A 7,282-nucleotide genomic window follows, 5' to 3' on the forward strand; every position below is an offset into this window, starting at 1 on the left:
GGGGAGGTAAAAGCCACAACAAATAGCACTTGTTGTGTTTTTTAGTGGCGGATTCACAGAGATTCAGCTGCAAAAATCTCAACTCAGAAAAAAAATGTTTTATACTTACCCAGAAGTCTGTATTTCTTCCGCCAGGCCGGCCTCCTGGGATGATGTTTCATCCCATGTGACCGCTGCAGCCAATCACAGACTGTAGTAGCGGTCACGAGATGAAACGTCATCCCAGGCGGCCGGTCGAAAAACTGCACCACAGTTTGATGCGTCTTTTCGCCCGGAATTCGCTGTGGCCACCTGGGCGGATACGCGGTGTAACTTTACGCAGCATATCCACCATGTGTGAACTCAGCCTTAGTGTATGCCAGGTGACATTGGCTTCTTGACAGTATTTTGCAGTAAAAAATATTACACAGCCTTTATTCATGAGGCATGTCTGTGTTTATCTGCTGCACTCAATAAAGGCAACATTCACAAAATGGAAAATGGGAAAATGATGTCATCTAAATGCTATACGCATTGTGCAAACATATTTGTCTTATTTTAATGACACTTTGGGTAATATAGTATATTTTTAGGATCCACCTGTAATCGATCACAGATCCCGTGGACCTGACAGGTACAGGATTCAGCACAAGATAAGGCTGCTCTGTACACAGGATACAGAGCAGCTGTATCTCAAAAAGTAAAAATAATTTTTTATAAAAACTAATTCTAAAGTTGCACAAAACACGCTGATGGACCTTTTTTATTACGGAAAAAAAAAGAAACCACTTTCAAAGGTTTGCATAGACTTTAATTATTTTTTTCTCCATATAATACATAAACATTTCATGGATCTGTGTTATTCAGAATATGTAGGGAAAAAAATCCCAATGTCATAATATCTCAGAAACTCTTGTTATCTCAGGTTTGATATAATAAGCCAGTGCATATTACATGTATAGACATCCAAAAAGTTTTTTTTTTAGCACCAATTAACCAACTATTAAATACAAAAAGCACCAAATTTGCCACAAATTTTATAAATAGTGCTAAATTATATTTATTCAAAATAGGTATATGTCTTTAATACTTTATATAATGATGACATCATTTGTAGAAATACAGTAGGTAGAGCAAAAATTATTACTAACAATATCTATCTATCGATCTATCTCTCATATCCCGCTCTATCTAATTTCTATTTAGCTATCCATCAACAGATGTATCGATCTTAAAGAGGCTCTGTCACCAGATTTTAAGTGCCTTCGGTAAAGTTTGTGTGGGACTTACTCACACAGCACAGCGTGATCTCGCGAGATCATGCTGTGCTGTCATTCAAAGAGCTGTGATTAAGTCCCACACAAACTTTGCCGAAGTGTCGGGAATGTGAATAGACATCGCGTCCTGGCTGGAGGAAATGTCTATTCACTCTCAAGACACTTCGGTAAAGTTAATGTGAGTGTATGTGACAGCACAGCATGATCTCGTTAGAACACGCTGTCCTGAGTACAAATGGACATGAATGGAGAGAAGTGTATGTTGCTGATTGGTCAGCGTCATACACTTCTCTTTACAACGCCCACTTGGTCAAAAGTTAAAAAACGCCCAGTTAGGCATTAAGAAAGTAATTAGCATAAATCTTAAATTGCTCATAACTTGCTCAAAAATGATCGTTTTTAAAAATAAAAACCACTGTTGTTATCTACATTACAGCGCCGATCACATTATGTCGGAGATAGGGCACTTATAATCTGGTGACAGAGCCTCTTTAATTCTGACTTTTAACGTGTTAAATACGCAGTGGAAAGAAACTTTAACTTGACTTTTTCAATGGTTCTCAATGGCTTTAGGGCATGTTGTTTTTGGGGCGTAAACACCTCGAAAAATGCATGGAAAAAAACGGAAAATGAGGGCCTCCAAACATCTGCCCATTGATTTTAATGGCAAAACCAGCATTTCGTTCAGGCGGGGCATTTTTTTACGTGGCCATTTGGAAAAATGGCGCATAAAAAGACACCCCGTAAAAAGAAGTGCATGTAACTTCTTGAGCTGTTTTTGAAGTAGTTTTTCCTTGTCAATAGAATAAATTTTTTTTTTATAAAAACTAATTATAAAGTTGCACAAAACCCACTGATTAACCTTTTTTATTTAAAAAAAAAAAGTAGAAGCCACTTTTAAAGGTTTACACAGCCTTTAATGATTTTTTTCTCCATATCATACATAAACATATCATCGATCTGTGTTATTCGGAATATGTAGGGGAAATTTTTTTCCCAATGTCATAATATCTCAGAAACTCTTGTTATCTCAGGTTTGATATAATAAGCCAGTGCCTGATATATCTCAGAATTACATGTATAGACATCCCAAAAGTTTTTTTTAGCACCAATTAACCAACTACTAAATACAAAAAGAACCAAATATGCCACAAAGTTCTACATATTTTGAATAAATATAATTTAGCACTATTTCCAGTGGTGTAGCTCTAGGGTTCACAATGGTCGAAATTGTGAACCGGGCCCCTAAACCTGGGGGACCTGAAGGGCCCCCATAGCCACACAGCGCTCACCGCGCTGGTCCCGCTTCCTGAATGCTGGAGCAAGGAGCTGACAGCTCTGTGCTCCAGCATTCACTCTGCCTTGAGCGGTTTGGCGCAGGCAAGCGCGATGTAGTGACGTCATCGCCTGTCTGCGCCGAGTCACACACCACAGACTGGAGGAGAAGGATCCTCCACCCATTGTGGGAATGGGGATAGGTAAGTAATTATGTTATTATTTTTCTATTAGGCACATATGGGGGCATTATACTGGGTAGGGAAGTGAGGGGCTGATATGGCTGCTATAGGAGCATTTTACAATATGGGGCGGCATTATACTGTATTGGGGCATTATACTGTGGGGACAGCTATGGGGGCATTATACTGTGGTGACAGCTTTGGGGGGCATTATACTGTGGGGACAGCTATGGGGACATTATACTGTGGGGACAGCTATGGGGGCATTATACTGTATGGGGGCATTATACTGTGGGGACAGCTATGGGGACATTATACTGTGGGGACAGCTATGGGGGCATTATACTGTATGGGGCATTATACTGTGGGGACATCTATGGATGGCATTGCACTGTAGGCGTAGCTATGGGGGGCATTATATTGTGGGGGTAGCTATGGGGGGCATTATACTGTGTGGGCGCAGCTATGGGTGGCATTATACTGTATGGGGGCATTATACTGTGGGGACAGCTATGGGGGCATTGTACTATGGGGGCAGCTATGGAGAGCATTATACTGTGTGGGGGCAGCTATGGAGAGCATTAAACTGTGTGGGGGCAGCATGGTGGGCATTAAACTGTGTGGGGGCAGCATGGGGGGCATTATACTGTGGGAGCAGCTATGGGAGTATTATGCTGCATGGGGGCAGCTATGGGGGTATTATGATGCATGTGGGCAGCTATGTGGTATTATGCTGTATGGGGGAATTTGTTTGGCCATTATACTGTATGGGGCATCTGTGTGGGCATTATGCTGTATGGGGCATCTGTGTGGGCATTATACGGTATGGGGCATCTGTGTGGGCATTATACTGTATGGGGAATCTGTGTGGGCATTATACTGTATGAAGCATTATACTGTATAGGGCATCTGTGTGGGCATTATACTGTATGGGGCATCTGTGGGGGCATTATACTATGGGGGCATTATACTGTATGGTGGCAGCTATGGGGGCGTTATACTGTGTGGGCTGAACCGGGTGTGTACGAGCAGAGATTGGGTGGGATTAGAGGCTTGGCTTAAAAGAAAAAAAAATTGCTGCTGCGCGCCAAATCGGTTGTCCCTCTTTGTGATACTTTAAAGTATAGCACTGTCTACAGAGAGGGCTGTATAGCACTGTAACAGGGACGCTGTATAGCAATGTCTACAGGGGGCTGTATAGCACTGTCTACAGGGGGGGCTGTATAGCACTGTCTACAGGGGGGCTGCTATCTACAGGGGGACTGTATAGCACTGTCTACAGGGGGACTGTATAGCACTGTCTACAGGGGGGCTGTATAGCACTGTCTACAGGGGGGCTGTATAGCACTGTCTACAGGGGGGCTGTATAGCACTGTCTACAGGGGGGCTGTATAGCAATGTCTAAAGGGGGGCTGTATAGCACCATCTACAGGGGGGGCTGTATAGCACTGTATGGGAAGGTTGTATAGCAATGTCTACAAGGGGGCTGTATAGCGCTATATGGGGAGGCTGTATAGCAATGTCTACATTGGGGCTGTATAGCACTGTATGGGGAGGCTGTATAGCACTGTCTACAGGGGGGATGTATAGCACTGTCTACATGGGGGGGGGGCTGTATTGCACTGTCTACAGGGGGGCTATCTATAGGGGGGCTGTATAGCACTGTCTACAGGAGGGGCTGTATAGCACTGTCTATAGGGAGGCTGTATAGCACTGTCTACAGGGGGGCTGTATAGCACTATCTACAGGGGGCTGTATATCACTGTCTACAGGGGGGCTGTATAGCACCTACTACATGGGGGGCTGTATAGCACTGTATGGGGAGGCTGTATAGCAATGTCTACAGGGGAGCTGTATAGCACTGTATGGGGACGCTGTATATCAATGTCTACAGGGGGTCTGTATAGCACTGTATGGGGAGGCTGTATAGCAATGTCTACAGGGGGGCTGTATAGCACTGTATGGGGAGACTGTATAGCAATGTCTACAGGGGGCTGTATAGCACTGTCTACAGGGGGGCTGTATAGCACTGTCTACAGGGGCGGCTGTATAGCACCTTCTACAGGGGGGCTGTATAGCACCTTCTACAGGGGGGCTGTATAGCACTTTCTAAAGGAGGGGGCTGTATGGCACTATTTACAGAGGACACTATCTACAAGGCCGGACTGTGTGTGGCACCCAGGGGAGGGGAGCCCAGTCAAAAGTTTGCTATGGTGCCCAGTGTTTCCTAGTTACACCCCTGACTATTTCTATGTCTTTATTACTTTACATAATGATGACATCTCCATGACAGAATGTATTGTGCCCTACACAGCTGTTTAACTACACATTTACAGGTTAGATATTGGCTTATAAACTTCCTGGTATTGTAGGCACACAACATTGCGTTTGACATGGACTAAAACTAGTCTACAACATGCTAAAAAAAATAAATGTTTTTGTATAAATACAGTAGGTGGAGCAAAAATGATTACAAACCATATCTATCTATCTATCTATCTATCTATCTATCTATCTATCTATCTATCTATCTATCTATCTATCTATCTATCTATCTATCTATCTATCTATCTATCTATCTACCCACCTGTCTGTCTCATACCTATCTATCTATCTATCTATCTATCTATCTATCTATCTATCTATCTATCTATCTATCTATCTATCTATCTATCTATCTATCTATCTATCTATCTATCTATCTATCTATCTATCTAATATCTATTTATCTATCTATCAACAGATATATAGATCTTAATCTTGACTTTTAACGTGTTAAATACGCAGTGGCAAGAAACTTTAACTTGGCTTTTTCAATGGCTTCAGGGTATGTTCACACGCAGTGTTTTCAGCCGTTTTTGGGGGAGTAAACGCCTTGAAAAACACCTGCAAAAACAGCAGCTGAACATCTCCAAACATCTGCCTATTGATTGTATTGGCAAAAACGGTGTTTCGTTCAGACGGGGTGTTTTTTTACATGGCCGTTTCATTGTCAATAAAAAAACAGCTCCAAAAACCGCTCAAATAAATGCATCAAAAAAAGTCTGATGCTTTAAAAATCGCTGAAAATCAGAGGCTGTTTTCCCTTGAAAACAGCTCCGTATTTTACTGCCGTTTTTACTTTAGCTTGTGATTTACTAAGCGATACGATATCACGCTGCTGCAAGTTATATCAGAGTAAAGATATGTATTATCTATCATCTCTGTCTATTTGTCGGTCTATACATACAGTAGATAAAACTTCAGAACCAGTTTCACAAGAAAAATTGGGTATTAAATCTATCGGAGAGGCATACATAATATACAGACATTCATCCTTATAAAAGCTACTTCTCTGATCTCTTGTTCAGTCATTGCCAGTTACAAACTACATTGCTATATTGCATAATATAATATGAAGTTGATGCAAAATGATCTATATAGTCTGTCTTACCCATCTACTTGTATGAAACCGAGCAGAAGGCCTTGTATATTTTCAGCACACAAACTGTTACAGCAAAAGTCATCTATGACTAGGGTAAACGTGAACGTGAACATGAACATTTAGAATTGTTCACACTGTCATACCCTTACTTGTTCTCATGCTTCGAATAATTTTGTTTGTACTTTTCTATAGGCTTTTACTATGAAGATTTCATGATAATAAACGATGTATTCATGCTTAGAATATATTAAGACAACTATGTAAAATAGCAGCATATACTTGTTTTAATTGTCATTTCATTTGTCATTGAAATATTGCACGTTACCTACTTAAAACAACGAAATGCAGAACACATTTATTATCATAAAAGAGAATGTCATTACACAGGGAGGGGAGATACAACAACATGTTCATTAATATATCATTATTAATATACATTATAAATAGAAGCAACATTGAGGGTTACAATTTGATACATAATATAATAATAATAATTAAAAAAAGTAATAATAATAATTTATAATGAAATGGCTTGTTCTTACTGTTGTGCTGTATGTCTTGCTGACATAAATGTGGATGGATGTGAGCCTGCTCTTCTTCTGTCCCAGCTATATGTCTTATGTGGGAGTGACCTCATGTGTCACCACTGTCTGCATGGGTTTGAGTGACAGGTACTATTTTAAAGGCACAGACAAGTCCAATTTCATTTAGGATCTTAAGTAGCTAAGACTTCCTCTGTCTGTTCCAAGACTGGCAGCCTTTCTAAACAGCTGACAAGGGTATTTCATATTTATTTTACCATGACTGTAAAGTAGACAATTTGCACACTCACTCGTTCTTGTATGAGACGGACAGTGGACAGTGAGAAAAACTGCTATTGATTTCTAATTAAATCATTTATTTCTTATAGTAAAACTTAGGCTATGAGAAATTTATAGAAAATGGCTTAACCACTATTACCTAATATAATCTTATTATAGGATAAGTTATTCTGAGAAGTTCAAAGGACTACAACCAGGGACGGAGACAGACAGCTGAGGGCACCCACATAAGAACATTATATGGGCCCATGTTTTCCAATATTTTATCATAAATCACCCTCTTATGTCTCCCTAACAATTCATCAGTAATTGTGAGCCATAAAA

At 40.6% G+C, this 7,282-nt stretch overlaps 1 protein-coding gene across 1 annotated transcript in view; it reads right to left on the minus strand.

The window, feature by feature from the left end:
- LOC142742551 (protein FAM240B-like) overlaps positions 1 to 6,732 on the minus strand; it is a 29,312-nt gene extending 22,580 nt beyond the window's left edge. Inside the window, exon 1 of the mRNA XM_075852423.1 lies at positions 6,680 to 6,732. The gene's annotated coding sequence lies outside the window, so the exon portion shown is untranslated. The remainder of the gene's footprint in view (positions 1 to 6,679) is intronic.
- Between the last annotated feature and the right edge of the window lie 550 nt (positions 6,733 to 7,282).

This window comes from Rhinoderma darwinii, chromosome 1 (genome assembly GCF_050947455.1).
Source record: "Rhinoderma darwinii isolate aRhiDar2 chromosome 1, aRhiDar2.hap1, whole genome shotgun sequence".
Taxonomy (NCBI): domain Eukaryota; kingdom Metazoa; phylum Chordata; class Amphibia; order Anura; family Rhinodermatidae; genus Rhinoderma; species Rhinoderma darwinii.